Source organism: Gorilla gorilla, chromosome 3 (assembly GCF_029281585.2).
Source record: "Gorilla gorilla gorilla isolate KB3781 chromosome 3, NHGRI_mGorGor1-v2.1_pri, whole genome shotgun sequence".
Taxonomy (NCBI): domain Eukaryota; kingdom Metazoa; phylum Chordata; class Mammalia; order Primates; family Hominidae; genus Gorilla; species Gorilla gorilla.
In genome coordinates, this window is record NC_073227.2 from 165678433 (window position 1) to 165693896 (window position 15464).

Consider the following 15464-nt stretch of genomic DNA (forward strand, 5'->3'; position numbering starts at 1 on the left):
AACAGACCTGCAGATAAGGGTGCTGACTGTTAGAAGGAAAACCAACAAACAGAAAGGACATCCACACCAAAAACCCATCTGTACATCACCATCATCAAAGACCAAAGGTAGATAAACCACAAAGATGGGGAAAAAAACAGAGCAGAAAAACTGGAAACTCTAAAAATCAGAGTGCCTCTCCTCCTCCAAAGGAACGCAGCTCCTCACCAGCAACGGAATAAAGCTGGATGGGGAATGACTTTGACGAGTTGAGAGAAGAAGGCTTCAGAAGATCAAACTACTCCGAGCTAAAGGAGAAAGTTCGAACCCATGGCAAAGAAGTTAAAAACCTTGAAAAAAAATTAGACGAATGGCTAACTAGAATAACCAATGCAGAGAAGTCCTTAAAGGACCTGATACAGCTGAAAACCATGGCACGAGAACTACGTGATGAATGCACAAGCCTCAGTAGCCGATGCGATCAACTGGAAGAAAGGGTATCAGTGATGGAAGATGAAACGAATGAAATGAAGTGAGAAGAGAAGTTTAGAGAAAAAAGAATAAAAAGAAACAAACAAAACCTCCAAGAAATATGGGACTATGTGAAAAGACCAAATCTATGTCTGATTCATGTACCTGAAAGTGACTGGGAGAATGGAACCAAGTTGGAAAACACTCTGCAGGATATTATCCAGGAGAATTTCCCCAAACTAGCAAGGCAGGCCAACATTCAAATTCAGGAAATACAGAGAACACCACAAAGATACTCCTAGAGAAGAGCAACTCCAAGACACATAATTGTCAGATTCACCAAAGTTGAAATGAAGGAAAAAATGTTAAGGGCAGCCAGACAGAAAGGTCGGGTTACCCACAAAGGGAAGCCCATCAGACTAACAGCTGATCTCTCGGCAGAAACTCTACAAACCAGAAGAGAGTGGGGGCGAATATTCAACATTCTTAAAGAAAAGAACTTTCAACCCAGAATTTCATATCCAGCCAAACTGAGCTTCATAAGTGAAGGAGAAATAAAATACTTTAAAGACTTTAAATAAAATAAAATACTTTAAATAAATAAAATACTTTAAAGAAAACGCTGAGAGATTTGTCACCACCAGGCCTGCCCTAAAAGAGCTCCTGAATGAAGCACTAAACATGGAAAGGAACAACTGATGCCAGCCACTGCAAAAACATGCCAAACTGTAAAGACCATCAAGGCTAGGAAGAAACTGCATCAACTAACGAGCAAAATAACTAGCTAACATCATAATGACAAGATCAAATTCACACATAACAATATTAACCTTAAATATAAATGGGCTAAATGCTCCAATTATAAGACAAATACTGGCAAATTGGATCAAGAGTCAAGACCCATCAGTGTGCTGTATTCAGGAAACCCATCTCACGTGCAGAGACACATATAGGCTCAAAATAAAGGGATGGAGGAAGATCTACCAACCAAATGGAAAACAAAAAAAAAGCAGGGATTGCAATCCGAGTCTCTGATAAACCAGACTTTAAACCAACAAAGATCAAAAGAGACAAAGAAGGCCATTACATAATGGTAAAGGGATCAATTCAACAAGAAGAGCTAACTATCCTAAATATATATGCACCCAATAGAGGAGCATGCAGATTCATAAAGCAAGTCCTTAGTAACCTACAAAGAGACTTAGACTCCCACACAATAATAATGGGAGACTTTAACACCCCACTGTCAACATTAGACAGATCAACGAGACAGAAAGTTAACAAGGATACACAGGAATTGAACTCAGCTCTGCACCAAGAGGACCTAATAGATATCTACAGAAATCTCCACCCCAAATCAACAGAATATGCATTCTTTTCAGCACCACACCAACCTATTCCAAAATTGACCACATAGTTGGAAGTAAAGATCTCCTTAGCAAATGTAAAAGAACAGAAATTATAATAAACTGTCTCTCAGACCACAGTGCAATCAAACTAGAACTCAGGATTAAGAAACTCACTCAAAACTGCTCAACTACATGGAAACTGAACAACCTGCTCCTGAATGACTACTGGGTACATAACGAAATGAAGGCAGAAATAAAGAAGTTCTTTGAAACCAATGAGAACAAAGACACAACATACCAGAATCTCTGGGACACATTCAAAGCAGTGTGTAGAGGGACATTTATAGCACTAAATACCCACAAGAGAAAGCAGGAAAGATCTAAAATTGACACCCTAACATCACAATTAAAAGAACTAGAGAAGCAAGAACAAACACATTCAAAAGCTAGCAGAAGGCAAGAAATAACTAAGATCAGAGCAGAACTGAAGGAAATAGAGACACAACAAACCCTTCAAAAAATCAATGAATCCAGGAGCTGGTTTTGTGAAAAGATCAACAAAATTGATAGACTGCTAGCAAGACTAATAAAGAAGAAAAGAGAGAAGAATCAAACAGATACAATAAAAAATGATAAACGGGATATCACCACCAATCCCACAGAAATACAAACTACCATCAGAGAATACTATAAACACGTCTATGCAAATAAACTAGAAAATCTAGAAGAAATGGATAAATTCCTCAACACATACACCTTCCCAAGACTAAACCAGGAAGAAGTTGAATCTCTGAATAGACCAATAACAGGATCTGAAATTGTGGCAATAATCAGTAGCTTACCAACCAAAAAAGAGTCCAGGACCAGATGGATTCACAGCCGAATTCTACCAGAGGTACAAGGAGGAACTGGTACCATTCCTTCTGAAACTATTCCAATCAATAGAAAAAGAGGGAATCCTCCCTAACTCATTTTATCAGGCCAGCATCATCTTGATACCAAAGCCGGGCAGAGACACAACCAAAAAAGAGAATTTTAGACCAATATCCTTGATGAACATTGATGCAAAAATCCTCAATAAAATACTGGCAAAACGAATCCAGCAGCACATCAAAAAGCTTATCCACCATGATCAAGTGGGCTTCATCCCTGGGATGCAAGGCTGGTTCAATATACGCAAATCAGTAAATGTAATCCAGCATATAAACAGAACCAAAGACAAAAACCACATGATTATCTCAATAGATGCAGAAAAGGCCTTTGACAACCCTTCATGCTAAAAACTCTCAATAAATTAGGCATGGATGGGATGTATCTCAAAATAATAAGAGCTATCTATGACAGACCCACAGCCAATATCATACTGAATGGACAAAAACTGGAAGCATTCCTTTTGAAAAGTGGCACAAGAGAGGGATGCCCTCTCTCACCACTCCTATTCAACATACTGTTGGAAATTCTGGCCAGGGCAATCAGGCAAGAGAAAGAAATAAAGGGTATTCAGTCAGGAAAAGAGGAAGTCAAATTGTCCCTGTTTGTAGATGACATGATTGTATATTTAGAAAACCCCATCATCTCAGCTCAAAATCTCCTTAAGCTGATAAGCAACTTCAGCAAAGCCTCAGGATACAAAATCAATGTGCACAGGCATTCTTATACACCAATTACAGACAGAGAGCCAAATCATGAGGGAACTCCCATCACAATTGCTTCAAAGAGAATAAAATACCTAGGAATCCAACTTACAAGGGATGTGAAGGACCTCTTCAAGGAGAACTACAAACCACTGCTCAACGAAATAAAAGAGGACACAAACAAATGGAAGAACATTCCAGGCTCATGGATACAAAGAATCAATATCATGAAAATGGCCATACTGCCCAAGGTAATTTATAGATTCAATGCCATCCCCATCAAGCTACCAATGACTTTCTTCACAGAATTGGAAAAAACTACTTTAAAATTCATATGGAACCCAAAAAGAGGCCTCATTGCCAAGACAATCCTAAGCAAAAAGAACAAAGCTGGAGGCATCACGCGATCTGACTTCAAACTATACTACAAGGCTACAGTAGCCAAAACAGCATGGTACTGGTACCAAAACAGAGATATAGACCAATGCAACAGAACAGAGCCCTCAGAAATAATACCATACATCTATGACCATCTGATGTTTGACAAACCTGACAAAAACAAGAAATGGGGAAAGGATTCCCTATTTAATAAATGGTGCTGGGAAAACTGGCTAGCCATATGTAGAAGGCTGAAACTGGATCCCTTCCTTACACATTATACAAAAATTAATTCAAAATGAATTAAAGACTTAAATGTTAGACCTAAAACCATAAAAACCCTAGAAGAAAACCTAGGCAATACCATTCAGGACATAGGCATGGGCAAGGACTTCATGTCTAAAACACCAAAAGCAATCGCAACAAAAGCCAAAATTGACAAATGGGATCTAATTAAACTGAAGAGCTTCTGCACAGCAAAAGAAACTACCATCAGAGTGAACAGGCAACCTACAGAATGGGAGAAAATTTTTACAATCTATCCATCTGACAAAGGGCTGATATCCAGAATCCACAAAGAACATAAACTAATTTACAAGAAAAAAGCAAACAACCCCATCAAAAAGTGGGCAAAGGGTATGAACAGACACTTCTCAAAAGAAGACATTTATGCAGTAAACAGACACATTAAAAAATGCTCATCATCACTGGCCATCAGAGAAATGCAAATCAAAACCAAAGTGAGATACCATCTCACACCAGTTAGAATGGCGATCATTAAAAAGTCAGGAAACAACAGATGCTGGAGAGGATGTGGAGAAATAGGAACAATTTTGCACTGTTGGTGGGACTGTAAACTAGTTCAACCATTGTGGAAGACAGCGTGGCAATTCCTCAAGGATCTAGAACTAGAAATACCATTTGACCCAGCCATCCCAATACTGAGTTATATACCCAAAGGTTTATAAATCATGCTACTATAAAGACACATGCACACATATGTTTACTGCGGCACTATTCACAACAGCAAAGACTTGGAACCAACCCAAATGTCCAATCAATGATAGACTGGATTAAGAAAATGTGGCACATGTACTCCATGGAATATTATGCAGCCATAGAAAGGGACAAGTTCATGTCCTTTGTGAGGACATGAATGAACTTGGAAACCATCATTCTGAGCAAACTATCACAAGGACAGAAAACCAAACACTGCATGTTCTCACTCATAGGTGGGAACTGAACAATGAGAACACTTGGACACAGGTTGGGGAACATCACACATTGGGGCCTGTTGTGGGGTGGGGGTACAGGGGAGGGATAGCATTAGGAGATATGCCTAATGTAAATGACGAGTTAATGGGTGCAGCACACCAACATGGCACATGTACATATATGTAACAAATCTGCACGTTGTGCACATGTACCCTAGAACTTAAAGTATAATAAAAAAAAAAAGTGCAGGAGCAGGAGTGCACAGGTGTGGTCAAGAACAACAAAGAGGCCAGTGTGACCATGACTGAGTAGAAAGAGCAAATAGAAGATGAAGTCTGAGAGGGAGTGAAAGGCCAGACCCTGTAGAACCTGGTATAGTATTACACTAATTAGACTTTTACTCTGAGTAGGGTAAAGAACTCATCACTGAGAATCTTAAGTGAAGAGATGACATAAACTGATCTGTTTTAACAAATCACTCGTGTGAAGGATGGAAACAGAAAGACCAGTTGAGGGACTAATAATCCAAGCAAGAGATGAGAGTAACTTGGTCTAGAATGGTAGCAGTAGAGGTAGAAAACAGAGATTGGATTTTGGATAAGTTTCAAAATTAAAGCTAAGGAGATTTGTTGATATACTGGGTCTGAGAGAGAGAAAGAAATCAATAATGACTCAGAAGATTTTTACCTGAACAACAAAAATGATGGAGCTGCCAATGACTAAAATAGAAAATACAGTTTGGGAGATAGATCGGGGAAATAATCAGGAGGACCAGCCTGGAATTACAGATTCAATAAAACAAGACTAAACTTCAAGTCAATAGATGTATCATGGCTAATACAGACATGATTACTCAGAAAGCCATTAAGTCCGACGGTGTGCTTGGAGTTAAGATGACTCCACAAGAACTGACTTGCCTCAAATTCCAATGCCAATTTAACTTAGCCATAGGCATGTCGTCACTAACATAGATTATTATATAATACAGAAAATGAATAATACTCTTAGTTTTGCAAGCTATCTTGTGCAGCTTCTTTGAATCTGTTTAAAATAGAAAGCTGATACTGTTCCAATTTACTTGTATGACCAAAAGCGATGTGCAATAGATATCTTGAATATTTAAGTATCCACAAAAGATAAATGTTCAAGTCAGCTTAAAAATGCTAGAATGATTTTCTTAGTTTCCATAGAGGAAAATATAATCTTCAGTCTCTAAATACTAATCCAGATTTTGGATTGTGGCCTTGTATATGTCATTTTTCCCTGCTTTCAGTATCAGATCTATATAAACAGAGCCTAGAAAACTGTATCCTATTAACTATCTTAAACATGCTCTACTGTTGGGTTAGAGAATATTTGAACTATTTGTAATCATTTGCTTCACCATAGAACTGAAAAAAATCACAAATGGGAATACTAAATTACCAGTAGAATTATTTGTGTATAAACAATTCAAATAAGACTTCTTCATCCAAACTAAATATATTTTTCTTTTTAGCAAATATCATGGTTTTTTGGCCACACAAAAGAAGATGAGAAGATAGACCTTAACAGAAATGGAACACAAAGCACAAGTTAATACAAATGTACAAGTATTTCCTAGTGCAAGGTGTGCCTTTTTTTAGCCATGTTCTTGATGCTCTTTGATCACAATATTTATTAAATACTATAGTAATTATTGAAAAAAAAAGACTTTTCTGCATCTACTCCCCAACTCATGCCATGAGGCCAGAGTCATCATGATACCAAAACCTGGCAGAGATGCAACAAAAAAAGAAAACTTCAGGCCAATATCCTTGATGAACATCAATGCAAAAACCCTCAACCAAATACTGGCAAACCAAACCCAGCAGCACATCATCAAGCTTATCCGCCATGATCAAGTAGGCTTTATCCCTGGGTTTCAAGGTTGGTTCAACATACACAAAATTAATAAATGTGATTCAAAACATAAACAGAACTAAAGACAAAAATCACATGATTATCTCAATAGATGCAGATTGTTTGTTAAGTTTATGTGATTGACTTTAGAGTATGTGCAATGTGGCAATGAGAAAAATGTATATTCTCTTGTTTTGGGGTGGAGAGTTCCATAAGTGTCTATCAGTTCCATTTGATTCAGTGCTGAGTTCAGGTCCTGAATATCTTTGTTAATTTTCTGTCTCGATGATCTGTCTAACATTGTCAGTAAGGTGTTAAAGTCGCCCACTATTGTTATTATTATTGTTTGGGAGTCTCTAAGAACTTGCTTTTATGAATCTGGGTGCTCCTGTGTTGGGTACATATATATTTAGAATAGTTAGATCTTCTTGTTGAATTGAACCTTTCATTATTATGTAGTGCTCTTGTCTTTCTTCATCTTTCTTAGTTTAAAATCTGTTGTGTCAGAAACTAGAATTGCAACATCTGCATTATTCTATTTTTCATTTGCTTGGCAGATTTTCCTTCATTCCTTTATTTTGAGCCTAGGCGTGTCATTGCATGTCAGATGGATCTCTTGAAGACAGCATACAAAATGGGTCTTGGTTTTTTATCCAGCTTGCTACTCTGTGCCTTTTAATTAGAGCATATAGTCCTTTTACATTCAAAATCACTATTGATATATGTGGATTTGATCCTGTCATCATGATGTTAGCTTGTTATTTTGCAGACTTGATTATAAGGTTGTTGTGTTGTGTTGTGTTGTGTCACTGGTCTGTGTACTTCAGTGTGTTTGTGTGGTGGCTTGTAATGGTCTTTTCTTTCCATATTTAGTGCCTCCTTCAGGAGCTCTTGTAAAGCAAGTCTGGTGGTAATGAATTTCCTCAGCATTTGCTTGTCTGAAAAGAATCTTATTTCTCCTTTGCTTATGAAGCTTAGTTTGGCCAGATATGAAATTCTGGGTTGGATATTTCCCACCCCAATCTCTTCTGGCTTGTGGGATTTCTACAGAGAGGTTCGCTGTTAGTCTGATGGGTTTCCCTTTGTAGGTGATCTGACCTTTCTCTCTAGCTGTCTTTAACATTTTTTCCTTTCATTTTGACCTTGGATAATCTGATAATTATGTGTCTTGGGGATGTTCATCTTGTTAAGTATCTTACTGGGATTCTCTGCATTTCCTGAATTTGAATGTTGGCCTCTTTATCTAGGTTGGAGAAGCTCTCATGGATGATATCCTGAAGTATGTTTTCCAAGTTGGTTTCATTATTCCCATCTCTTTCAGGGACACCAATGATTCACAGATTTAATCTCTTTGCATAATTCCGTGTTTCTCGGAAGTTTTGTTCATTTCTTCTCATTTTTTTTATATTCTTATCTGACTGTCTTGTTTCAGAAAACCAGTCTTCAGGCTCTGAGATTCTTTCTTCTGCTTGGTCTATTCTGCTATTAATTATTGTAATTGCATTATGAAATTTTGTAGTGCGTTTTTCAGCTCTATCAGTCCAGTTACATTCTTTTCTATACTGGTTATTTTGCCTGTCAGCTCCTACATTGTTTTATCATAATTCTTAGCTTCCTTGGATTAGGCTTCAATGTACTCCTGTTATTCAGTGATCTTCATTCCTATCCATATTCTGAATTCTATTTATGTCACTTCATCCATCTCTACTCACTTCAGAGACCTTGCTGGAGAAGTGATGCAGTCATTTGGAGGAAAGAACGTACTCTGGCTTTTTGAGTTGTCAGAGTTCTTGTGCTCATTCTTACTTATCTTTGCGGATCTGTGTTTCCTCAATCTTAGAGGTTACTGACCTCTGGATGGATTTTATTTTATCCTATTTGATGACCTTGAGGGTTTGACTGTGGTCTAAGGTGGATTCCGCCAACTGTATTCATTTCTGGAAGACGTTAGGGGGCCAAGGCTCAGCTCCCAACTTCTAAACTGTGTGCTCTAACTCTGGGGGACTTGTCTTGGTTCCTGACTTTGTTCTCTGGGCTTCTCATGTTTGGAACCCACTGCACTGAGGGGAAAGGAGGACAGGGACTGAGTTGTGGCAGCTGTGGCAAAGTGCTAATGAATGTCAAGGTGCCTGCCTCCCTGCAGGCACTCAGCACAGTGGCAGAGGCAATCCAGCTGGGGGTGGGGAGTGCACGGGGGCCCCTGCTGGAGAGTGTCTGTGCAGTCACACTGGAGGTGGTGTTGGCCCAGGGATGAGGTGCTGGTGGGTGTAAGTCTGGGTGCCTTCTCTGTGCCCTGCAAGCAGGAATAATCACTCAGGTTGAGGGAGGATCAACCATTCTGTACACTCACTAAGTTAGCACAATGGCAGGATACTGTCATGGGTGAGGCTTGTTGACTCTGTGCTTGCCAAGGCTTTGTCTGCAATGGCAGTCAGCAGGGGGAATGGGGCAGACTGCACTCCCACACGCTGACAGTGCAAGGAAAGCAAAACCTGCCCAGGCAGACATGCACCAGCAAAGCAATGTGAGGAGTTGCCATGGGCCCAGGGAAAGCTACAGTATGGGGAGAGAGCAGACGAGCTCGTGTGTGGCCATAGGGACCACCTTGCTGGAGCTCTGCACTGGTCAGGCATGGTCTGCTAATGCAGAAGCTATGTTGTGGGGCCCCAAGGCACCCAAGACTATCCTGCAAGCAGGCAATGTCCAGTTGGGGCCCTGGGAGAGGCCAGCCGACCAAGGGGTACTCAGGTTGGACCAGCCCTGTCTGATGGGCAAGACCACCCTTCAGAAATCATGTTGAATGGTTTCCCTAAGGCTAAAATCTCCTACAGGAGCAAGTTGAGCCTAAAAGGGATGGCTGTCTCTGGCCACGCTCCACTACAGAAGCCCCTGTATAAAACCCTCCAGGCTGCATGTCAGCTAGCTTACTGCTCCTACTATTTTTCTAAGCAGCTCTTCCTGCCAATTTGAGCATCTATGGTCATCAAAGGGCCTCCTCCTTCTGGTGTTCCAGAGACTTATGGTGAGAGTGAGTTGCTCCTTGCCAGTTCAACTCACCCATTCTCCTGGAGCTGTTGTGACCCAAAAATTAGTCCCTAGTATGTGGTAGCCCTGCACAGGGTTCCTAGCTTTCTCCCTCTTCAGCCCAGCTTCTACATCTCCCTCTATCCATTCTCAGTGCCTTCTCTCTCTCTTATGTTATTTGAAAGAGAATTGCATAAAGAAGTGATTTTAAATCTATGTTCATATGCATGCAGTGTATAAAGATGCATTTTGTATGAAAATAGCACAAAAAAGGGAAGAGAAAACAGTTATATGGAAGTACATTTTTGTATATTATTGAAATTAAATTGGTATTAACCTGAACTAGATTGTTAAAATTTAAGATGTTAGTAGTAATCCCCAGGGAAAGCACTAGGAATGTAACTGAACAATATATAGTAAGAAAAATTATAATGAAATTTACTGATACACTAAATGTATTAGTCCATTTTCATGCTGCTGATAAAGACATACCTGAGACTAGGAAGCAAAAGAGGTTTAATTAGACTTAGAGTTCCACATGGCTTGGGAGGCCTCAGAATCATGGTGGGAGGTGAAAGGCACTTCTTACATGGTGGTGGCAAGAGAAAATGAGGAACAAGCAAAAGTGGAAACCCCTGATAAACCCATCAGATCTCGTGAGACTTATTCACTATCATGAGAATAGCATGGGAAAGACCAGCCCCTATGATTCAATTACCACCCCCTTGGTCCCTCCCACAACACACGGGAATTCTGGGTGATAAAATTCAAGTTGATATTTGGGTGGGTACACAGCCAAACCATATCACTAAATAAATGTTTATTTGACACAAAGGAAACCAGGAATGAAAGAAGAGAGGGAAAAAAAGGACACGACATATTAATATACAACAAGATATCAGACATAAGTTCTACCTTACTAGTGATTACATTAAATGTAAATGAATTGAACACTTTAACTAAAATACAGAAATCGGAAGAAGAGCTTTTTCAAAAAAATATTCCAACTATATGTTACCTTTAAGAGACAGACAATTTAGGTCAAACTAGGTTGAAAGTAAAAGGATGAAAAATGAGATATATTCAAACAGTAACCAAAAGATAGCTAAAATGGTTATACTAAAAAAAAAACTCTAAGACAAAGTTCTTACTAGAGACAAAGAAAAACATTTTATGAAAACAAAAGGTCAATCCATCAGGAAGATATAACAAGTACAAACCTATATGCATCTAACAACAGAGCACCAAAATACACGAAGCAACAACTGATATGATAAAAGGGAGAAATAGACAATTTAACAATAATCACTGGGGACTGAAATATTGCACCCTCAATCATAGAACAACTAAACTAAAGATCAACAACGAAAACAAAGACTTAAACAACATTGTAAGTCAACTATATCTAACAAAGATCTATAGAAGAGAGGGCCCCAATTCCAGGCTGTGGACTGGTACCAGTCCATGGCCTGTTAGGAACCAAACCACACAGCAAAAGGTGATTAGTGGTCAAGCAAGTAAAGCTGAGCTCTGCCTCCTGTCAAATCAGTGGAGGCATTAGATTCTCATAGGAGCACAAACTCTATTGTGAACAGTGCATGTGAGCGATCTAGGTTTCATGCTTTTTATGAAAATCTAATGCCTCAGAAACCATCCCCTCTCTGTCTGTGGAAAAATTGTCGCCCACAAAATTGGTCCCTGGTGTCAAAAAGGGACTTCTGCTATAGAACTTTCCACCCAACTCAGTAGAATGTGTATATTTTTCTCAAGTGTACATGAAACATTCTCCAGGTTAGATCATATCTTAGGACATAGAACAAGTCTCAGTAAATTTAAAAGAACTAAACTCATACAAAAAATGATCTCCAACCACAACAGAATGAAATTAGAAATTAATAACAAAAGAAGATGTCATGAACTCACTAATATGTAAAAATTAAGCAACATGTTTCTTTAAGAACCAATGTTTCAAAGAATAAATCACAGGAAATTTTTAAAAAATGCTTTGAGATGAATAAAACTAAAATACAATATACCAAAATTTATGGATGCAGCTAAAGTAGGTCATAGAAAACAACATTATGCTTTAAATGCCTAATTAGAGAGCAGAAAGATATCAAAGCAATTCCCTAGCTGATATGGTTTGGATCTGTGTACCCACCCAAATCTCATGTTGACTTATAATCCCCAATGTTGGAGGTGGGGCATAGTGGAAGGTGATTAGTTCATGAGGGTGAATGCTTTATGAATGGTTTAGCAACATCCATTGGTGGTGTTCTTGTAATAGAGTTCTCAGGCGATCTGGTGGTTTAAAAGTTTGTAGCACCTCCCCACTCTCCCTCTTGTTCCTGCTCCCACCATGTCAGATGCCTGCTCCCCCTTTGCATTCTGCCATACTTGGAAGCTTCCTGAATTCACCCCAGAAGCAGATGGCACTATGCTTCCTGTACAGCCTGCAGAACCATGAGCCAATTAAACTGCTTTTCTCTATAAATTACCCAGTCTCAGGTTTTTTGTTTTTGTTTTTGTTGTGGTGGTGGTGGTTGTTGTTGTTGTTGTTGTTGTTGTTGTTGTTGTTGTTGAGACGGAGTCTCACTCTGTCTCCCAGGCTGGAGTGCAGTGGAGCAATCTTGGCTCACTGCAAGCTCCGCCTCCCAGGTTCATGCCATTCTCCGGCCTCAGCCTCCCAAGTAGCTGGGACTACAGGTGCCCTCCAACACGCCCGGCTATTTTTTTGTATTTTTAGTAGAGATGGAGTTTCACCATGTTAGCCAGGATGGTCTCGATCTCCTGACCTCGTGATCTGCTTGCCTCGGCCTCCCAAAGTGAGTCTCAGGTATTTTTTATAGCAGTGTGAGAATGGACTGAAACAGAAAATTGGCACTGAGGAGAGAAGCACTGCTGTCAAGATACCTGAAAAATGTGGAGACAGCCTTGAAACTGAGTAACAAGCTGAAGTTTGAAAAGTTTGGAGGGCTCAAAAGGCAACAGGAAAATGAGGGAATGTTTGGAACTTTCTAGAGACTAGTTGAATGTTTGTGACCAAAATACTGATAGTGATACAAACAGTGAAGGCCAGGCTGATGAGGTCTCAAATGGAAATGAGGAACTTATTGAGAACTAGAGCAAAGGTCACTTTTGTTATGTCTTAGAAAAGAACTTAGCTGTATTGTGCTCCTGCCCCATGGGTCTGTAGAATTTTGAACATTAGAGTGATGATTGAAGATATCTGGAAGAAGAAATTTCTAAGCAGCAAAGTATTCAAGATGTGGCATGCCTGCTTCTAACAACCTATGCTCATATGTGTGAACAAAAAAATGACCTAAAATTTGAACTTATATTTAAAGGGGAAGGAGAGACTAAAAGTTTGGATAATATGCAGCTTGGCAATGTGGTAGAAAAGAAAAGCCTATTTTCAAGGAAGGAATTCAACCAGGCTGCAGAAATTTGCAAAAGTAAAAACAGCCAAATGCTAATAGGCAATACAATGAGAGAAGGCCTTGAAGGCATTTCAGAAACCTCTGTGGTAGCCCCTACCATCACAGGCTCAGAGGTTTAGGAGAACTGAATGGTTTTTTGGGCCAGGACCAGGGCTTCACCACCCTGTGCAGCCTCAGAACCCTGTTTCCTGCATCCCAGCCACTCCAGCTCCAGCTGTGTCTCAAAAGGGCTCAAGTACAGCTTAAGCTGCTGCTGCAGAGAGGGGAAGCTGTAAGCCTTGGTGGCTTCCATGTGGTGTTAAGCCTGCAGGTGCACAGAATGCAAGGGTTGAGGCTTAAAAGCCTTTGCCTTAATTTCAGATGATGTATGGAAAAGCTTGGGTATCCAGGCAGAATTCTGCTGCAGGGGTGGAACCCTCACAGAGATTCTCTACCAGGGCAGTGAAGAGGGGAAACATGGGGTTGCAGCCCCCACACAGAGTCCCCACTGTGGCACTGCCTAGTGGAGCTGTGAGAAGAGGGCCACCATCTTCCAGGACCCAGAATGGTAGATCCATCAGCAGATTGCACCCTAGGCTTAGAAAAGCTGCAGGCACTCAACAGCCTATGAGAGCAGCCTCCAAAGCTGAACCCTGCAAAGCCACAACAGTGGAGCTACCCAAGGCCTTGGGAGCCCACCTCTTGCATCAGTTTGCCCTGGATGTGGGACATGGAGCTAAAGTAGATTATATTGGAGCTTGAAGGTTTAATAAATGCCCTGCTGGGTTTTGAACTTGCATGGGACCTGTAGCCCCTTTCTTTCAGCCAATTTTTTTCCCTTTGGAAACAGGAGTATTTATCCAATGCCTATATCCCCATTATATCTTGGAAGTAAGTTACTTGTTTCTTATTTTACAGGCTCACAGATGGAAGAGTCTTGCCTAATCTCAAATGATACTTTGGACTTTTGAGTTAATGTGAAAATGAGTGATGACTTTGGGAATTATTGGAGACATGATTGTATTTTGAAATATGGTGAGAACATGAGATTTGGGAAGGCACAGAGGTGGAATGATATGGTTTGTATCTGTCCACTGAAATCTTAGGTCAAATTGTAATCCCCAGTGTTGGAAATGGAACCTGGTGGGAGGTGACTGAATCATGGGGGTAAATCCCTGATGAATGGCTTAGCATCACCCCCTTGGTGATATTCTTGTGATACAGTTCTAGGGAGATCCAGTTGTTTAATAGTGTGTAGCACCTCTCCCCTCTCTTTCTTGCTTCTGCTCCAGCCATGTAAGGTCCCTGCTCCTGCTTTGCCTTCTACCATGAGTGGAAGCTTCCTGAGTCCTCCCCAGAAGATGCTGCTATGCTTCCTGTATAGCCTGCAGAACTGTGGGCCAATTAAACCTATTTTAGTTCTGAATTATCCAATCTCAGATATTTTTATACAAATATAAGAATGAAATAATACACTAACCTTCCACCTTAAGCAACTCAAAAAAGAAGAGTAAACTAAACACAAAGAAAGCAGAAAGATAGAAGTAATAAAGATCAGAGTCTAAGTAAATAAAAAATATGAAAATAGTAAAAAAAAATTGACTAAACCAAGGTTACTTCTTTTAAGTGATTTAAACAATTGATGAAGATTTAGCTACACTGACCAAGAAAAAACAAGAGAGGACTCAAGCAAATTACTAAAATGAGGGAGTGGACATTACCACTTACCATATAGAAATAAAAGGATTATAAGGAAATTTTATATACATAAATTATATATATATAATTGTATATGCATACAATTATATATATTTTGTTTAAGGAAGCTAAAGATAGAACCCCAATCTATAGGATTTCTGCTGAAAAATCTGCTGTTAATCTGATGGGTTTTTTTTTAAATAGGTTACTTGATGCTTTTGCCTCACAGCTCTTAAAATTCTTTCCTTAATCTTGACTTTAGATAACCTGATGACTATATGCCTAGGTGATAACCTTTTTGTGATGAATTTCATGGGTGTTCTTTGAGCTTCTTGTATTTGAATTTCTAGATTTCCAGCAAGACCAGGGAAGTTTTCCTTGATTATTTCCTCAAATAAGTTTTCCAAACTTTTAGA